The 21,583-nt window shown below is 39.7% G+C and overlaps 1 protein-coding gene across 2 annotated transcripts in view; it reads left to right on the forward strand.

The window, feature by feature from the left end:
* Positions 1 to 7,478: 7,478 nt before the first annotated feature.
* LOC306831128 (kelch-like protein 29) overlaps positions 7,479 to 21,583 on the forward strand; it is a 142,158-nt gene continuing 128,053 nt past the window's right edge. Inside the window, exons 1-2 of one of the 2 annotated variants that reach the window (XM_079355052.1) lie at positions 7,479 to 8,088; positions 18,140 to 18,213. The gene's annotated coding sequence lies outside the window, so the exon portion shown is untranslated. The remainder of the gene's footprint in view (positions 8,089 to 18,139; positions 18,214 to 21,583) is intronic. The other variant, XM_079355051.1, reaches the window with a different exon arrangement.

Below are 21,583 nucleotides of genomic sequence, written 5' to 3' on the forward strand. Positions count from 1 at the left end.
TCTGAGCAGAAGGAGGAGGTCCAGAACTTCCAGTTTGTCAGAGGAGAAAGGAGACATCATTTGAGAGACGTGGCATCTAGCTACTGTCTTTCAGATACATTGATAGACAATAATTTTTCATCCCCCAAAATAAATCATCCCCTGTCCACCTAATTAGTGTCTGTGAGGAGACATGGTGGGCAATGATTCAGAGGGTGCAGGAGAGGAAAGATGGAGATAAATGAGGAAAGCGATGTGATGATCTGCTTGATTTGGACTCTCTCTGATCAGTCCTGAAGCTGCACTGAAAGACAGAGAAGCAACTGGGGAAACAGCATTCACAATAGACACACAAAATAAAAACATCCTACATTAAAATATATCTTTATATTGTCATGGATAATCTGGATTGTCGCTGCCTGCAGATTCAGAATCAGATAGTGGTTGGGACTTGGGTAAGGTCAGAGGATAAACTGATGCCCTTGCATTTCGGTAAGGGCCAGTGCTGTGTAGTTGGTTAATCCTGAGCAGCAGGGATTAGCTTGGTAGGGGGGCTACGAGAGCCTGTATGTCACCCAACACAGTTCAGTACTGTTGAGACTGTCCCCACCAAAAAAAAACCTTTTAAATCTCTAAATTGAGCTTTAGATGCTGAAGCTGAATTAAGACCTCTAACAGATCTACACAACAGCCCACTGAGGCTGTAGAAATGCTGGAAGGGGCATGGGCTTAAACTTTATTGATACACGTAATAATTTTGTTTTTTGTTTTTTTCCATTTGATACAGCAGTCTGTAACTGGTTCTATTTCCTGCACAGTGAGTCAATTTGCAGCAGATTGCGCACCTACTGTATTAAGGTGTGTAAGACAGCTGGGATCATAGTTAAATCCTGTGAATCTTGTATTGTAAATGATGCAGAGGACACCATATTAGTTTCGTTCATTCTCACTGGTGGAATAGAGTCAGACATGTTAAAAGTAGCTCCAAGCAGAATTTGAGGGTGACGTATTTGTGCAGAGAATATTGTGAACAAACAAAAAATGATTTAATCTGCAGAAGAATGAAAATAAAAAACAGATTTGACCTTCTTTAAACTTAGCACCTGTAATCAATTTCTTGGAAAAAAACAAAATGATAAACTTCATTTTAAATACCTGTTGATCCATTTACTGTCCCCTCTAACAACTTATCACATTCAGTCTGTTTATGCATTAATTCCAAATATCATGTGTTTTACATCATCCTACTAAATGAATCTTGCTCCAACTTGCTGTTTCTGAAAAGGACAAAGCATTTTCCTCCTGATATTACAAGTTCAACTATTTTAATCCATGTGTGGGTTATTTCTCCCTTGCTGCTGCAGCCCATGAGAGGGCAGCGCCACAGTATTACCAGGGAGAGGAGGCCTCTGGCAGTTTTCTGACAGAGGCAGAGCTTCACAATAACAGAAACATAACAAAACCATTGCATAACATAGTTTATGATAATATCAAATGGTGAATCACTGATTTCTTGGGAGCTGAGATATCATATTAGCCTGTTTCATTTAGAGGTCAACTGAGCTTTTAATAAGTGGCAGCTGTTCACTTTAATAAATCCATGTTCTTTTGATTATTGGTTCAACTCACTCTGCTGTGCAAGAGGAGGAAGCTTCTCTGCTGAAATGTACTCCTCAGCCCAGGTAAGAGTAGAAATACAGAATGAGAAGCAGAGTTATAAAAGTCTAGAGGTGTGAATTGAACTATTAAATCCAAACAGGAGGGGGGTTAGTGTAGTCTGTTGATTCACTGTGCTCGAACACGTCTGATGTCTGCACTGGCTGTCTGACTGTCAGTGGAAACAAGCAGACCTGTTCCAATGCCCAAACAAAAATGTAGCCTACAAAGAGTGAGAGGAAAGGTACACACAGGACAAAACCTGCTGCAATGCTCTCTGCCATATGTGCAGCACTGTGCAGGATTCTGGCAGTGTTTAGTGGGCAAATATGGAACTTAATAAACTGCACAACACAGCAGAGGCTGCAGAGTTTACCAACATGCAGACATAAGGTCTAAAAATGTACAATAGAGTACATCTTTTTTAATGAAAGAAGTATTTCAAATAGAAGGACAGTAAGTAATTATTTTCTGTGCTAAGCAGCGCCACTTATTAAAACAACAAATGACTACACTGTGAACATGGTAACCCTTTTTGAAGTAAATGAGGGTTCAGTCACATTAGGCCTAGTTGTCGCATACCATTCAGAAGCACCACTGTGCCCCTCACCTGTCCCCAACTAACCACCACTTGCATCGCTCCAGGCTCAACTGGGCCTGAGCACTGAAACGTCATCACGTTGCAATATGACACATGCATGGCCTTATGTCACAATACAGTTTATTTTAGTTATGTCAACAGTGGTGGTCACAAGCCCCTAAGAGGGTGGTTTCATGATGCCAACCAAAAATATGACTAAAAATGTGAAACAATTTAAGTTTTACCCATTATTGTAAAAATGTCAAATTATACCTTGTCATTGAGTTACATTGAATCAATTTGTGTAAGAATGCATGTTTAAGTCTGCACATGATAGCAACAATTTGCCATGTGCTCTCTGTATTGAATGTTCAAAAAGTTTAATGTGTCTACTCAGTGCTAAAGTCTGTTCATGGAAGTTAATTGGATTTTGCTTTGAGCCTTTATTATATATAAAAAATGTGTACACAAAATTATTTCAGGGGTTTTAGGATGATGTGTGTGTCTGTGTTCATTCATGTTACCAGTGTCTGGATAGACATATAAGTGTGTATGCATGGCTGCGTACGACATTACTTGTCTCCAAGTGGCTCCAGGGGGTCTGCACTTTCTAGCATCCTTATTTTGGAGGGCGCTAGCTGAAACGTTTTGAAACCCCTGTTTAATTTTACAAGACGTACAGTCTCAGAATCAACACAATGGGGAAAAAAAGCACAGAGAACATGATTTCAATTTCACTGACTGTGGCTTTTTTCTTTTAGTCGTTTTGATCAGATCTCACATTGGACAATATGTATACGGTGGATGTCATATCCATATTGCGTAGCCATGCTTGCTCTTCTACACTACAGAGCGCTCACAATATTAAAACAAAATAGACAAAGGGATTTACACAATAGTGCATGGTACCGATCCCCCTTACATTTAGTCTGATTAACCCAAAGCATCCACTGTCCTCCAGCTCTGTGCAACTTAATGACTATGACAGGGAAGCTACTGTGTGAGTGTTACGGTGTAGTGGATGATTTAGCTCACCTGACAGGTAGATATTGTCTCTTGCCGAGATGACACTGAAGAAGCAGGCAGGCCAGCGGGTACCACTTACTGTTCTGAGGGTTGAAACAGGTGACTGCTGTCAGGGAGAGGATGATTAGGGTGAAGAAAGGAAGGACGGCGAAGGGAGAGTGTTCAGGACACAAACAGGTATATATTATTTCAAGAATGCTGCTGGAAATCTTCAATGGCTTTCAAGGTTAAGGTGAACATTTTCAAAATTTCAACAAAGGCATCCTTGGATTTATTTGTGCATTTTCGCAAGGCTACGCAAACAGTGACTCACGAGCAGCTACAGATTAGTAATATCTGCTGTTCTTAATTTAGGCCAGTTTTGGCTGATTCCCTGAGTCAATGAGATTGTCAGGAAATGCAAAACAAAATACACCAGACCAGCACCAACATTGAAAACTTTTCTTTTTAATGACAGGAAATTTTTTAAAACTGTCATGCCATTCATTTGAAGCTGCTCTCGTTGGACTTCTATACAATAATACAAGCAGTGTCCTGTACATTTTTTACACGTTTCCATTGTGAAGCACACACCGCTTGGGCAAATGAGACTTACAGAGTCAATAAGTGAGGATCAATAGCTTTACATTTGTGTGTGGAGACGCGTAAACACACATGCTGAAGACCTTGTGTGATTAAGAAGATACTATAGACACACTCAGCACTTCCCTGTTCCTCCTCACCTGAGCTGCGAGATAAAGACACCAGTGATCCAAAACACACAAATAGGTTGGCATGCTGCCACGCGTGCAACTCGGGTGCTCTCAGTCATCGGCAGCAACCACCAGAGAGCAGACAGGACGACAAGCTGCAAGACAGAAAAGAGCTGTGTGTTTGTAAGCAGCATGCAGGTGGAGGAAAGAGAGCGAGGGTGAAGAGGACAATCAGCACTAACAGAACAGGTTGAGAGGAAAGAATAGGGGGAATACATCAGAGAGAAGTGAGGGAAGGCTGATCTCTGTGCACTCCAAACAAAGGCTCGTCACTGGCTCATTATTGTGAATCAATATTTATTCACACAGTCTCCACCGACACACACACACACATAGAAGGCTGTCTTTTCAGTACATTATCGAAGAATGTTTAGGAAAGATGGTCAGAGGGCAACAAAATATGCCTCTTTTTGTTTAATGACATTAGTAATGTATGTCTCAGTGTAGGAAGAGACAACTTAAGGAGAAAGTCAAGTGTGGCACTGCAAAGATGAAGGTCTGCTTCACATGCTAAAACAACGGCCGACTAAGAAAGTGCAGATGGTGTTGGAGTCGTGTCAGTCTTGACCCAAAGGGCAACAAGCAAAATATAAGTTTGAATTTGAGGATACAGAACAATGCTTATGCTGTCTTGTGCCCTTTTTTTTTTTTCTTTAAAGCTTCATGACATAATGCACTGAAGGCCTCAGGCATCCCTCAACACCTCTACCAGACCTGACACAGTTAATAAATAGGAGTGCAGTTTTATAGGACTATTGTAATTTGAGTATTATAAATTGATGCTAAAACTCTCTAGGTTAATCATAGGGTAGTGTATACGCCCACTAGGGAGAGCTGTTGTTTCCCTCCTATGAGCCTCCAAACATATCACACTCATAATTCATAATGTTACTTTGCTGTGTGTTTGTTTTACTTTGTTCTGCTATTACACTTCTTCATGATTAGTTTGCTATGTTGCTGTAGGTTTGCACTTCATTTAACTTTACTAAACTAAGTATTTTGAAAAAAAAATTTCTATGCATATTAGGATTACATTTTCTTTTCCTTTTCACCTCCTTCTCTTGAATCCAAAAAACTGTGTCAATCAATATTGACTGCCTCTTTTAAAGTTGGCAAAGTTTTGGCCTATGCCAAAGCCAATTTTTTTTCTTTTTCTTTTTAAACATCTTAGGTTTAGCAGCACATACAGCAACATCACCATTTTTATTTACCCTTAGATTTTCATATTAGAAAGGAGAGATAGATTGTAACTTAATTATTCACTGGGAAGGTTCCCTCAGGCAAATTCATGTAGTGTAAAGTAGTATCAATTTGACTTTTATAAGCACGTTTTAAACCATGTAAACAACATATTTAAACCAGTTGTTCTCTTCTTTTATTTTTTTTTTCAACATCAAATTATTCTATTAAGAAACTGCTTATAACCCCGTGAGTCCAATCCCTGTGCTCGCTGCTGGGCTGCTTCGTCCAACTGCTGAAAGCGGCTCATTGCCTCCTCCTTATACCTGGTTTGCAGGCCAGGGTCGGTTGACAGTGCCTTCCAGTCATACCGGAACCTGGGGCTTGGCTTGGGGGCCCTGAGGCTCAGTCGTACCCTCATGGAGACCACACGGTGGTCAGTGCCCACAGTGCTGAACGTTCTGTAAGGCTCAGCATTGAGGATGGAGTTCCTCCACTTTCGCCTCACTAGGATGTAGTCCAGCTGGCGCAGTACACCTGATGCTCGGTCTTGGAAGGTCCACGTCTTGCCCTTTCTTTTCTGGAAGATGGTGTTCACTGCCAGAAGCTGATGTTCCATGAGAAGGGCAATGAGGTATGGTTGCGGTTGGTAGAGTTGTGGTAGGGGAAGGACATGCAGCCAACAGACCTGGAACGAGACACAGGTTAAGTATCAAGTAAAACACAAACACATCTTTGAGTAACTGATCCCAGAACAGCCTACTTATGTATTACTGATCCCAGAACAGTCTACCTTTGTGTTACTGTTCCCAGAATGATCTATATTTTTGTGTTATTGACAGCGACAAAGCTAGCTAGCTAGCTCTATATCATCTCAGATGTTTTTATGTTTGTTAAGGATCAGTTACTCAAACAAAACTTAAGAAATTACATTTATTGCATACTTTACATAGTTTAAAGCAGACTCTAAGCTGTGTCTGTTTACTACTCAAAACAATTTGCACTGCAATCTCTGGGTCACCTGACAATTTATTTGTTGTTGGTGTTTCATTTTAATTAATTTTGGAAAGGACATTTAAAAAAAATGCACTGGATATAAAGATTAGTATCACTCAATTATATATTGAATTAATTATTCAGAGAAATGTTCCCTTATTGATATCTGCTTAATGTTTAAATTTATTTGTGTGCTTTATTTGAATCTAGTCAATTTAAACAGGTTATTCTTTAACAACTGATTTGAGTTGTATGAACTCAACTTTTACCAAAGTTAGATTTCATAATCAATAATGTGTGCAGTCTGTTGCATCAATTTTATTGAGTAGTTAATGTGTATCTTTTTTTTTACAGAGTACTATTCCCTCTGTTCACTGTATTTTAATATGTTCTGCATGACAAGCACTGGTGCTACTAATTAGTTACGTGCTCTGTTCTGCTCGATGTCTCAGTAAGTCATGACATTGAGCCAGGATCCTGAAACTAAAGCAACTTAATGAATTCATCTATCATGAATTTTATTATTGACAGCCTCTCTTCTTACTGCTTATTATACTACTGGCCTATTATAAAACGTATTGTGTTAACACAGGTGACCAATAAGACCAAAAGTAAAGATGGCAGCGGAGCTAAACAGTAAAAAAAATAAAAATAATAATAATGTCATCACACCATATACAGATTAGGTGTCTCTGGCCTCCCAATTTATTGATGTCAATCCAACATTAAGTACACTTCCACATAGTCTAAAAAAGAGAGCTAATCAGGTGAATTAAGTGAAAGCACCTGTGTGAATGTAACAAGGTCGATTATAGAAAGGGGAAGAGCAAAAGAAAAGTGAACCAAAGAACCTTGCATGTTATGCTACATGGTCATAATCTTTAAAGTAAGCTAAACATCTTAATTTAGCAACAGGTAATGGCCCGAGAAAGGAATACAAAGATAAGGACAATCCTTTAAAGTCCAAAACTGTTAATTGACAGTACATTATTTTTGTATTTTAGTTAATTGAATTGAAAAGGCTAGAACAAGGCCGACAAGAGCTGGACAAATATTGATACCAAAGTTGTATACAGAAATGTTTCTTTTTTATTTATTTTACATATAATAACTTTATTATTATTATTATTATTATTATTATTATTATTATTATTGTTATTATTATTATTATTGTTATTCATAATAGTTTTATGTTGTATGCAACTGAGCATTTTGTCTGTTTTTACTCTTTTACTCATTTCATAAAGGGTTTATGGAAGAAGGTTTTTTTTGTTGACGTGAAAGTATTTGTTTCTTGAGTATTTAATTGCTGAATGAACACAGACGTCTTTGTTCAAAACACTTGTGATAAATGGTTATTTCTCCATTCGTGGCTATATTGTGAAAAATGAACCACAACTTCACAAAGCCCATACATGCATACACCTCCGAAACTCACTCACTGACTTTAAAACCAAGACTCTGCATGAAATTGACGTTTTTTTATCCATACTGAGAGTCTCCCAGCAGATGAGTGCAATTGCGCGTAGTGATGGATGGGGGCGCTGCAGGACGCGTACGAACCAATCACAGTGCAAGGGAGGAGCAGCATCATGAAAAATGTGTCTACACGCAGCAGCCCTCTGTCACACGCAGCAGTCCAAGCAGTCTGTCACATCCTCCATCCAGCATCGCGCAGCGAGCCCAGCAGGAACCGTCTGCCTCCCTCGTCCCGGACACTTAACCTGGTGACTTGCAACCCCGTCGCACAGACAGGACACTTACTCACCAGCACACAGCTGCTGCCATCGCACTCTCTTCTTTTGGCTATAAAATGCAACAACAGTGTTCGCGGGGATAAAAGCAGCATTCCTTCATGAGCAGCGTCGCCGCGGAACAGGAACAAACGCCCGGGGACAGGAGCGGCGAGCGGCCGGGGAGGTAAGCTTTCTTTCGGCGTAGTTGGAAACAGTCGCCACGCTGACTCTCATGTCAACTTGGGTTTCCTTTGTGTTGTGCAAGAGAGCTTATAGAGAACACTGGCACTTGTCCTATGATGATGAATGAAAGAGAGAGAGGAGGAGGATCATTGGTCTCATCGCTACCCCCTTGCCATGGACCATAGCCCACCAAACGTTGTGTCCGACTCTCACGTTGTGCGCAAGCGCTCCTGCAAAGAGATGGGGGAATGAGTTTACGTTTCAGAGATAGATATATATGTTTGTTTTTTTTTACAGAAAACAAAAAGGGTTTCTGAAAGTAAAGTATAAGGCTTATTGACAAACATTTCAGGCACATACAGTATAGCAACATATAACACCGTCATAAATGTAACTTTTATCTGCTGTAGTGTTGAAGATCCTCTATATTTATGACTTAAATCCTTAACATATTCCACAACTATTATGCAAAATACAATAAGGTGTAATGAATGGCGGGCAGTGTTGCTCAAGCTCTAAATAGTTTAGTTTACGGCTGCTAGCTGCAAAGACTGGTATTTAAAATCAAATTCTTCGCCTCATCCCATTTTAGGTGCACAAACTCTGCAGTGTGCCTTGGTGTATTTATAAAGTCTTATTATGTACTGCAGATGGAGCCTTACTTGGAGTAGCCCACACTCATCCTCCAGACAACAAACCCTTTGCCATCACAAGTCCTCGTGTGTTGTTACAGTGAAGTGCTGTCCCCTTGGATTTGAAGTAGATTTCTGGTTATAAGAAACATTTGTGCTGAATGCTGAATCCATGCAGTGATTGCTGCTGCTGCCTGCCTGCCTGCCTGCCTGCCTGCCTGCCTGTCCATGGCAATGGTTCGTTCAATGTTACATTCATTTTCTGGCAAATGGAAAGGTGTTGATGAAAGAATGGAGTTGGTAATAGCAGTGGCATTATCACATGTAATCTCACCTTCATATTTAGCCCCGTTTATTATCATCTCTCATACCAAACATCGCACGTGTCAATCGTCGCTGGTCTTGGCACTGATCCCTGTTCACGAGTGTGTTGCTGTTTTTAAAATTGAAGCACTGTCACCTGGCTTAACTCCACGTACTCCTGTTCTCATATTTAAGGATCTGTTGTTTTTGTTTTAACTGGCCGACCATGCGGGTCAGGAGCCGTACACACTTCCACACTGATGACATCTAAAACCTGGCGAGCTACCATGAATCAGAGCTGAGATTAAGGGCTTTAGTCCTCCCTAAGCAGGCAGTCACTCTCCCGGGTAACACAATGTGTTTGTTCAGATCTGTGGGCGTGTAGCACGGGTCTTGACTCATTTGCTTCCTCTGACATGGAATTGTCTGGTCTAGGGTTCGAATAAGCAGTCACTGGAGGTGGATGATAATGCATCAGCAGTGTTATATAGAAGTGTGACATGTGTGTATGTGCATGTACAGTATAATTTCCAAACAAGTTTTGAGCCTCTCTTGCAATATATTAAATCAAGGATAATCTACAATATGAAATATAGTTAAGGTCGGCCTGAAGAGCCACTTTTGTCTGGGGAATTTGATTTGAAGTTACCCAGAGGCATTTCTCCTATTAGAAAAGGCCACGATAATATGACTCTTGTTTTTATGGTCAGCAAATTACAATGCTGTAGCTCAAGGCTGTTTTCTCCCCTTAGTTTTTGCCTCTGGTGAGGAACTATGAGACAGAAGCTCGACAATGCTCTCTATAGGAAAGGTTTTTGCCTGGGAGGGTTTTCCATGTGACAGTCAAAAACATGTTTCCTCAGATGCTCAGGCTGCAGCTTGTTTTCGATGGAGACATTACCACTGTCTCCTGTTCAAAGACGTACATCTGTTTATCTGCACACTCTCATTCAGCACATTATTAATGGAGACATGCGTTCTCTGGCATGTGTGTGTGTGTGTGTGTGTTAAAAGTTCAATCTGGGCCCACTAATAACGCTAATTTAATGTGCATTTTCCAGTAATCATGCATTGCACTCACAGTATCTCTACCTTTTACATCATTTCTACAAATACTGATGTGGACGTTTGACCATTTTCTCAATCATCAAAGAAGAAGCTCTTTTCTTTTTTTGGATTATCTCCAGATGACACTTTGTTATCATTATGATAACTGTAGGAGATCATTATGTCCCTTTCATAACTATGAAGAAAATGGTGACTTTTATCGCAAAATTGGGACGCAAAAAATCTTGGTCGAGCTATCACTAAATAAAATGGAAATGTTGGGACATTTTCAGAATATTATTTCCAAAATCCCAGCTGTAAGATAAAACAAAGCTGTGCTCGCTAACCTGATGTAACTTATATCACGACAAGTAAAGTAATGTACTAGAAACTCATAATTCATAAGAAAAGCACTTTGAATTGAAACACTATCCTGCAAAGGGCAAATGAGAATATTTATTCCTCTTCATCTATGTTTAAAAGATAGACACAATATTTTAATGGATCTAATGGATCACATTGACCCAGTAATGCCTGTAAACAGGTGCTGAGTTTATGTCTCATTGCAGTGGTGGCGGGGGCCTGTAGTGGGCCCTTACAGTCTTCTATAGGCTATAGCACATGTTGGAGAATGTTAAGTATATGGTATAGTATAGTATGGCTTGGTATTGGCTGTTAAGAGATGCAAGACAGATCCAAAGGGACATTTTCAGAGACGGAAGGGATTCCAATGAGTGACATTTCAGCACCATGGTAAGGGACATGGATTTATCATTGAAACAGTGACCTGCTGATATGTAAGTAAAACTAGTGCTGATATGGTTGTGTGCATATTTGACCAATTCTTTGCTATGGAACAAGTGAGGCCTATGGCAAACTTAACTGCTGGGCGGGAACCAAATAGGCAACTGACAGTTTGACATTCAGTGACGTTGGACACCCATACAGACACACAGCTAAATAAGCTATATATTATAAGCACACGCAATTAACCCACACATGACAACAAACTACAAGTGTGCTCGCAATTTCTTGCCGTTTAATAAGCAAGCAGACGCAAACAAAAGGCCAGCCTCAAGGACAAGCGTCATCACAAATAATGATGAAACAACTTACCAGTGAAGTTTCACTGAGCATCTGTCAATTTTAAGCGAGTCCAGCAAAAAGTGTAATCACATGTAAAAATACATGGTGTCTTGATTGCAGCCGGAAAAAAAAAAAAAAAAAAAAAAAAGAAGAATTAGAGATTCAGCCCATGTCAAACAAACTTCATTTGAAAGAGTCAACTAAGAAATAAAAATCCATGTTCAGTTTGGCCCCCAAGTGTGCCCTTGAGACAACAGTGGGCCCGGGTCGGCCGAACCATCTGCCCCCACGCTCACTCCGCTACAGCCTGTAAATAATTTCCGACATTGCTAATGTTGGGACATAAAGATGCTGCTGTTAACGTTCAGCCATACACATTAACACTATTTGAGGGAAATGTGTAGTAAAAGGTGTGACAGCTTTATTTCATATGCTCATAAAGCTGAATTTTGTCATAGTTCAAGACTTTAGAGAGAAACAGTCCACTGCTATTACCACAGCATCGTTTTGGTTTGTGGCCTTGATATCTATGCTTGAATATGCTGCAGAATATTTAGAACCAGAGGTTATTTCAAAGCATGAAACACTTGTGTGCACTGGTCAAAAGGCCATGAGCGAACGGTGCGCGCCCTGAGCTTTTAAGAGATCAGTGAACTATGAACAGCAGTCTCTTCAGCTGCCCTCTTAAACACGGTCACTAAGGGACCAGTGTTGCTTGTATCTTATTTCTTAAAGCCTTCAGTGCCCCAGTTCAGAGACCCGAATGGTCTCAAAATGCACTAATCTGTAAACCTCCTACGACTGTGGAAGTTAGAAGCCCCCCTTCAATTGTTAGTTTGTGGCACAGAAAACGTGTTATTTAAAGATACCTCACACAGTTTTTAAGATGTTGCATAACTTTTGAAATATAAGAAAGCTTATATTTTTGAAAATCTTGTATTTTTTTTAAATGAATAATCAGATAAACTAAATATTTTGTAAACATAAACAGCATTATGTTCAGTCAGTATATGTTATTTATTATAACATACAAATTACGGCACAAAATATTTATAGTTAATGTGTCAACAAAAATGTAGTTGGAGGCCTTTTAAAGTTACAGCCGCTGATCACTTGCAGCCAGAGGCCGTGCACCACATTTCTGATTCATCCACAGCTGTTTTTGAATATTTAGCTTCTGTAAAATTAAAGCTATCAAGCCTCTCTGAGGGGAGAAATACACTATTTTCTTCATCATTCATCACTACCTACACAAATAGTTTGACTTCACTTGACATATATTGGGACAATGGTTTGGAAGACTTTGGTTTGGACTCGTCTCGTGGTGAGGGGCTTCAGGAGGGTAAAGCCTGTGGACTAAAAACTCTGATCACATTTTTTTAAGTTATACTAAATTGTCACAGCTTTTTTACTATGGTTGTACAATACTAAGTCAGTTTATCCTCAGGAATATCAGCCATTGAGGAAGAAGTCTGGAGACATTGTGGTGGACGTCATGCTCCCTGAAACATCATCAAGCAAGATTCAGGGAGGAAGGTCTTCGTGGTGGGTTGGCACAAACCTCTTAGTCGCAGCCAATCGTACCCTGACCTTTCCTTAAAGCGATTGTCGGACATTTTTGTTAAAATTGTGGTTAACCACAGCATCCCTACTGGTTAACATGTTACACTATTAACCTCATTTTAAAACGTCACAGTTAATTATTCATGAAGACTCAAAAACAAAGTGACACCTGGTGCACCAGTTCCATGTGCCGTGCTTTTCAACACACAAGCTACGCTACATTAGCTTTACTATCGTAGAGGGCCGCTGCAGCAAAGCTTTGTCTCCAAGGACTTCAAGAATGACCTTGAAGTCCATTTGATTTTATTCATCAGTAATGTTATGAAGTTCATTAATACATTTACGAATGAGTCACTTTATGAGTTGTTGTGTTAAAATAAACACAAGTTGGATTAGCCTGTGATTTTCATCTTTCTCTTTGATTTTGGATGCGATTTCTGAATCCAGCCCTCAGTGTGTTGATGATTTTGGTTTCCATTGATCATTGTTGTGTCATTTTGTCCTCAGCAAATTGAACAATGTATTGTACGTAATGTTTTCAACTTGAGTAATTCATTCATAATGTTCTGAGTTGTGATTTAAGTGTTCCCGTCACTTTTTTTTCTGGATGTCACATCTGGTTTGCTCCATGGACGGGGTGAGAGATGGTAAGGAAGAGAACATGCAACATCGGAACTTTCTTGTAGCTCATAAACACAGGCACAGCTACAGCCATGTTTAGTTGTTTATGCAGACTCCCATTAAGCCTATCTGCAGGAGTATTTCTGCTCAGCCTTTCCCTGACAGCCACAGCTCCCCTGACATCTCCTTTATGAACCCAAGTCATTTTAACAAGGTGTAGTTTACTACCTTATCTCTACTTTGAAACAAACATCTATAATGAAAACATTAAATCTATTCCCGGTATGTCTAGGCTGTTAAAAATGCTAAATAGACTTGGCATTATCAGAGAGTGCAAAGGCCCTTAGAAAGACAGTGATGTATTATGTAATAATGTATTTAAAATAAATAAATTAAATCAGCTTGGAGGAGAAGCTAAGCTTAAATGGGATCTTGTGGAAAATGTTTTGGGAGTTAAATGTCAGACTCAAACCAGCTCTCTCTGTTTGAGGCACACCAGACTTCAAATTACTTTAAGAAAATTCACTTGAACTCATTTCTTCTGCCTTGTCACAACCATGGAAAAAAAAAATACAAATCATGTCGTGCTGTAATTACAATGTGGAATAGTTTCCTTTGTTTAGTGTTTTGTCTTCGTGTGTACAAGAGGGAAAAAAATTGAGACTGCGAAAAATGTTTTCCATCTAGCATGCTTTCCAAGTAATTGTACATTGAAAGAAATGACCAGAATTGAGAGTGTTTTGTTTGCATGTAACTGGTGACCAAAAAAAACCTCCTTAATTCCTCAACATGTAGTTCAGTGTGAGTGATCGGCTCATTCTGGGACCTCAGAATCGTTTGTCCCCGCTAACAAATGAATATTAAAACACGATCTGATTTACATACTCCTCGCACGGTAAGTTGAAAGGTGGCTTTTGAGTTGAGTTGATCATAAATCAGTTGTTTGCAGGAGGTGTGATGTGCATATGTAATAATATCATCATATTTACACCCTGTTTGTCTTAGCCTGCGTGTTCTCTTCCAAGGACTATGAGATATTTGTGTACGTACAAGCACTCCAGTAGTGATTAATGTTGGCAGTACATTTTCCTTGTTTGAGTACCCACAGCAGAATGACCAGGGCCATTTATGTATTTAGTAATAACTGTGCTATCTGACAGAAAAGTCTGCCGATTGCTGCTCATATCTGCAGCAGGATGGATTAAAAAAAAACCTGAAGACACACATGAAGGTCGATGTTTCTGCTCGCATCATTTCATTTGTTTTGTATGTGTTGCGGTGTGTTTTTTCTTCATTTGGCTCGGGTGTTAAGTGAACGCAATAACAATGAACGCGAATGTGATAATGATAATAGGACAGCCGTTGAAGGTTGTGTTGTAAAGATAGCTTTTCTCATCACTCGGTGCCCGTGGGCCTCAGTGTGATTTTATAGCCTTCTCCAGTAGACGTTTTTTATTTTTCAGCACTTGTAAGGCAGGCATCTTCATTCTGGCTGTGCAGAACTGCATTAATTGTAAAAGAAGCTTTTAGATTTTATGGGAGAAATCTTTCAACTGTGGTTGCTCCAGATCGTATCACAAATGTGCAGTCTTAGGAGTAGACTTATAGTGATATAAAAAAGCCTAAACCTTCACCTTGACGTTGATAATTCACTCTGAAATTATCTTCAGCAGCATTTTTTAATGGAGGATATGGGCGGCAGCCATGTTTGATCGTGGCGTCTCGCTATCTCTTGGGTCTTATTGGTCTTTGCTGATTGCTTAGCACTCTGATTAAGAAACTCTCTTTAAATTACTCGACCATGCTTCCAAGTGTTCTCCACTCTTAGACACTTTTGATGATATATAACCTGGCTTCACTTTGACAAGTTTACAATAACAAATTCTGGATGTGATGTGATTCTGAGAGATATTGGCTTCCTGTGTGAGATAAACTGAAAACTTTTTCTTGCTAATCTGTCTCATATTTTATTGTTTCACTCTAATCCAGATTTATCTTTCAGGATGAGTCATATCTGTTTCCTATAAATAATGGATTCATTTGTAAGAAGTGACTTTGTTTCTCTTTTAAGATATCATTCAGTTCTAACCTAACAGACACCAACTGTGTTTTCTTTCATTGTGGATAAGCTATGACTGAATCAGAGGAAGAGGAAACAAAATCTAACTCAGTAGCGAGAAGTCAATGAGGTGGTTAATGATTGAGTTTTGTGTGGAGATAATGTAGGACTTCTCTAATTTCGTGGCAAATTAAACTTTTTTTCCGATCAGGGTTTGAACTCATTTTGTGGCGAAAAACAACAAGAGGAGAGACATTTCATATTTTGAAAAACAGCCAAAAATGAGACAATGCATAACTGGTTTTCCTAAAAGCCCTGTGTCTTAAGCTATCTCCAACTCCCTTCAAAGTTTAATAATTAAATGCCCCATGTTATTCCCTTTTTGGGGTTAAAATATTTAACTTGTGTTTCTACGAAACTATATTCATTATTGCTAACTTTAAAAAAATGTCTGTTTTTCATGTACTGCCGCTCCATGCAGGCTCTCTCATCTGTCTGTATCCCACATGAAGAGAAGAAAAAAGGGTCCCCACGTGTGCGAATTCTGATCTGATTGGTCAGCCGATCTGCTCTCTCGTAATTTGTCAGTCGTTCGGCTTTGTTCTCAGAAACGTCCCGCCCCTTTTACCATGTTGGTAATGCTACAGTCAGACCGAGTGGAGCTTGTGCTTGTTATAACGAGCCAATGGGCTTAGGTCAGTGTGGATTACATGTGGATATTGCTACTGCTAACAGGTGGCGTTTCCGAGATCTTTGAATTTTTGCAAATAGATGTGCCTAAACATGCACAAGACACTTTGAAAACACACTAAAGAGCATATAAAACCAGGAAAAGCTGAATATGGGACCTTGAATAGGAAAAAAAAAGTCATCAGTTCCATCCTAACTAAACAAAGGTAGTCAGTGGCGAGCTGTTGTGATGTGTAAATGTGTTCAATTTGAACTGTCTCTCCTCTTTGAGCTAGAACTATGGCTTGATAATTAGCTGACGAGCTTATTCATTCAGTTGAACTTGGTGTTTGTATCCAGTGAATTGTGGATTTGTAGGGTTGAGCCGGTGAGGTAACCTGAAAGCCACAGTTAGTCCCCATGCTTCTTAAGTTTGTTGGGTAGATGCAGAGCAGTGGTTCGATCTTGGTAAAGGCAGTCTGAGGTTTTCCATCTCGGAGGACTCACAGTCATTGTTGCTGCAATGTTTTGTGGTTAGAGGCTCTGAATACAAATGTTTTGAACGTGATCCAGGAAAGAAATCAGTCTTTCATATCCCACATTGAACAGTATTTCTGTGTTCAATCATACATCTGTGACAGGATGTAAAGGATGTTTCTTTTTTGTTGCTGGTGCTTGTGCTGAAATATGTCATTGTACACTTGCACCAAACAGAAGCAGAGACTCTTTCACGCACAAACAGAGAGCACAAAGACAGAGATGTGGTGACTTCCTAAGGCTGCCACCGCAGACGAGTCAGATGTTTTTTTTTTTTTTTTCCCAACACTAGTGCTGTTCTTGTATTTGACAATGAAGGCCTTTGAAGTTTCATAGCCGATGACAACCTTCTCCTTTTGTTGTCATCTTAAAAAGAGCAGAGATTTTTGTTTTACTGATAATTCTAGATATTGTTTTATTTATTTGTCAGGGGACAATACATTTCGACATTGTTCTAATCTAATTAAAGTGCAACCGATGTAATGTAGATAGGACTTCTAGCCATGGCCAATTTGCAGTCCTTGTCCCTGGTTTGGCTTTTTAGGAAATATCACACGCACAATACAACACTGTAAAACAGTGATTGCAGCAGACACAAGATAAGCAGCAACATGGATGCATAGAAACAAACAGTAAACCACACATAGACATGCAGATTGATGATAATGGCTAAAAGTAAGAATTAAGAACAAAAACTACAGTAACAATTAAGGGAAAGAAAGCCAGAAAACGAATATTGGATTTTATCGGACTCCATCTAAAATCTCTGATTTAAGCGCTCCAATAAGCAGACCATTTAACAGACTTTAAAACATACATAGTATATAGTAGTTTGTTTTTATTGCATTTATTTACGTTATTTTTTAGGATCTTCTTATTTATTTTTTTATTTGATTCAATTGTAGAATACTGTAGATATTATGTTGAAGGTATGTAACCAATTGGTTAATAATAAATGGGTCAGTTTTTCTTCTACCTACTATTAATGAGTATTGTTCTCTGTGTCCTTTAACATCACTTGATCGAGCCTTTTCTAACATTCCACACCACAAAATAAGTCATAAAAGTATGTATGATTAGTGCTGATGTCGTATCGGATCGATATCACGATCAGCCAATGCCCAAGGCTGCAATATCGGTATCTTATCAGAAGTGAAAAAGTTGCATCACAACATCCCTAACTACCATTCCCTGAGAGCTTTCCCAACTACAATATACCTTCACCTTGAGCTTTTCCACAGATGCATTATCCAATATAGATCTGTGATGTTCTCTGAGGACAGTTCTAGTGAAACATGAATCTCTGTGGGGACATTCATCTTTTCTCTCGACAGAAAAATGAACTTAAAAATAACCTGATGCAGATTGTTCCTCACATGAATGGGTCATTATTTATTTAGTGAAAGCGTGTCTGATTTTACTCGTCATGAACATATGGTGGGCTCAAGAACATAAGGGCCAGGCTCATAGACATTTTCATTGCATTTTCTGCTTCATGGCCTCTTCATATTCACCAACTGTTATTGTTTCTGCAGGTGCAGACGGAGATACTCCAAAGATCTAATTTATCTGTGATGAGCATCCTCACCCACCAGAGACCAAAGGTACGGTAAGCTGTGAAGAACTCATTATGCTATGTCCCAATAAACATTTTATTATGCAACAGACCACACAGTGTGATACAAAAGCACATTATGTTTATGAGTCAGTCATATTCTGTCTCTTTTTGCAAGTGTATAGGCCTGAAAAGTGTCCTGGAGCATCCCAGTTTCAGTAATTGTTTGAACAATATGATTATTAACTTCACAATAAAACATCGATTTAACCTTCAAAGAGCAATAAATAAAGTTGTCATAGCAGACAAACGCCACTTTTTCACTTTAAATATACAGTACTTGACCTTTTCGATGCTCTGTATTCAGTCTGTGCGTTGACCTTTTTAAGGGCGCTCTCACACTACATGTAGGCAACAAGGCTTAAACATGGTGCGGTGCATCTCCACACACAGAGAACAACACAGAGAACAGGACAGCTACTTCACTGACTTTGAGTCAGAAACAGTCACAACACTTTGGGATTCCTTCACAGTTGAAGCTGGGATTTGATTATACTTCATGTCCATGTTGTGTACTTGTACTTCTGCATGAGCAACTGTTTCGTTGCCAAAGCATACCTCCTCCAACCGTGACAGTGCTAAGGAAGTGCCAGAGCCACAGCATGGAGCACTCGCACTCGTCAAACAAACTGGACTTTCTGAATGAAGCGTGCTTACACAGAGTACAGATAGTGTGAGTGTTCACTAAGTGTGTGTGTGTGTAGGGGGGGGGGGATGCACGGAGAGACACAAGGAAACACAAAATGAGGACATATGTTTGAAGAGACACGAGACATAAATTCCCCCGAAGCGTTTGCGAGAATTGTGTTAGCTGACAACTGCTCGATCAGCTGTCAGCTGTGCAGTCATGTTCACTCTGCCGTTCACTTTTTCATTTGATTCAGATACACGCAGTAACAGCGTTCACCGTGATTAAAAGCCGGAAATCATTAAGAATAAACATGTAACTTAATTGGCATGGTAGTAATGCAAAAAGTGGAAGATTTCTGTTATAATGATCCTTTTTTGCTCTTTTTGATTTTAAGATACGATGAGCCTTTTTTAACCTCAAATGAAGTGTTTGTTTGAGGGCGACGTAGAAAATAAATGAAATATAAACTTTGGGACTGCTGCACCTAATTGGTGTAATTTTGTTAATGTGTTCTATAATCCCAGCTGGGCTGCCCACTTTTGAGTACTGAGTTGAGTTTGTATTCGTTTCAACACACTCTTTACTGTCTGATTTAAGTCAGTCTTTTTTTCCATTTTTGTGGCGTTGTGAAGTGTCTATTCAATGAGTGATATCAAGTAAAGGGGGGGCTTGTCTGTGAGTTTAAAGGCTACAGCAGAGGCTGCTTACATGTCCCCTTACGCATCCCTCGTCTGATCTCCTTCCTCTCCTGTGAGCAGCTTTAGGAGCTTTGGAACAATCCTCAGTATGACGGCTCCAGAACTACCTCCAGCTCTAACGAGACCCGAGGAAACAGATACTGATGGAAACATGGAGCTTAGTTTCACAAAAGAAGGCAAGCAACAGACAGACCTCAATAAGCAGGCTAGGTTGTAATTGAAATGATCTCCCTTATTCCCAATTCAAATTTAAAAACAAAATAGTGAGTCAAACACGGGGACGTAGTGCGAAGCATCACCAGCTGTCCATCCATCTATTCAACCTGAAATCCTGTCAGCCATGGTTTGTCTGGGCCCTCTGTCACTAAAGCTTTATTTCCTCTGTGGTGAAGATGCAGTCTGTCGATATCACACAGAGGTTTAAGGTCTCACAGTGAGTCTGGGGTCATGTCAGTCTATCTTATTTAAAAATATATCTTCACCTGAGCGCTGCTCAGCCTCCATGTGAGCGCTGCCTGCCACTTTGATTTTTATATTGTGTCTGTGCTGAGGCCATGGAAAGACGTTATGACCGTCCTTTCAAAGCTTGGTTTTGATGCTATCCTGTGATCTTGTTGTTACTCTTAATGTCTGTCACACTTTAGCTTGGACAAAAAACGTGTGTCTTCAAGAAGCCTATTTCATTACTATGCCTGTTATATAATATTGTTTTTTTTTCCACTGACACATTTACTTTATCAGTTCTTACATTTTGGCAAAAAAGGCATTCCTCTATTTCATCGTAACGTACACACTGATGCAGACAAGATGCATAAACTAGCCTTTCATGCTGTATTACGCAATATCTATGATTCATTCATTTGCTGCTTCTTCCTCTCTGATTCTTACAAAACCTGACTGAACTTTTCAAATCTTTTCTGCTGACTTAAGCTGTTCTCTCTCCCCCCCCCCCCCCCCCCCCCCCCCCCCCCCACAAAAATCTAATTTCCTTTCCTTTGTCCTTTTGGGTCGAGCTGTTTCACAGAGCCAGCAGCTTCCTGTTCAGCATCAGTTCTATGACACTTTGACATTGTGAGCAGCAGCAGTCTATCTATCTGCTCTGTCTGCTGACAGTATTCCAAAGATACATTTGAAAGGAAGCAATTCCTATGCTTGTCATGAAAATCCTTTTTAACCTTCATTACATCGCTGATATGTAATGGACCCAATGTCTTCTGCTGAAATTAATTTCCCAGCAGAGACTCTTATCAAAGAACTCAAACTGTCCACACATGATAAGAAGGTACATCTGTCTGCAGGATTACTTTAATTGCTGAGTATGATCCGCCACATTTTTTGCTGGATATCTTCTCAATGTTGACATAAGCCTTAATGGCCATCTGCAGAGTGCAAACACGTCTCTGTCCGTACGTATCGAGTAAACATTAGATGTTTATTGGTCGTTCACCAGCATGTCTAGGTGTGCTAAGGCTCTGCTGAAAGGAATTGAAAAGCAAGGTGCATTTTTCCTCTTAAACAGAAGCAGAGAGGCGGCTGTCACTTTTCTGAATAGTTGTTCTAGAAGTCTTTCTGCAGATATTGTGAGAGCTTATACAGGCATTAATTAGCTCAGCGATTACGGGCATGCTACAGGTCATTTGCTCCTCTACACTGAGCAGAGCTCTTGGGGGATAAAAAAAACCCCAGTTTATTTCCAGCTGCTGATAGGTATGAATGATCGGTTCAAGAGGCTCTGATCACACCTCTTGTTCTGCAGGATATGTATTTCGTGCACTTGGCCAAGAAACACATGTAGTGCAGATGTCAAAGCACTGCTGTAGAAGCTACACAGTGGTTAACTCAATCGAGTAAAATGTGCATTCCTGCACCATATGGAATTGAATTGAATGTGTTTTCCCTCAACTGTGCCCCACAAAAAGCAGCTTTCAAAATCCTCACCCACTGCTCAAGAAAATACAATCAGCTTTCATTTGAACTCCTCCTGCTCTCTAATATGATCAGCATCAACTCATCTCAGCTGATCAGAAAACTCCAA

This window comes from Symphodus melops (genome assembly GCF_947650265.1).
Source record: "Symphodus melops genome assembly, chromosome: 1".
NCBI classification, from domain to species: Eukaryota; Metazoa; Chordata; class Actinopteri; order Labriformes; family Labridae; genus Symphodus; species Symphodus melops.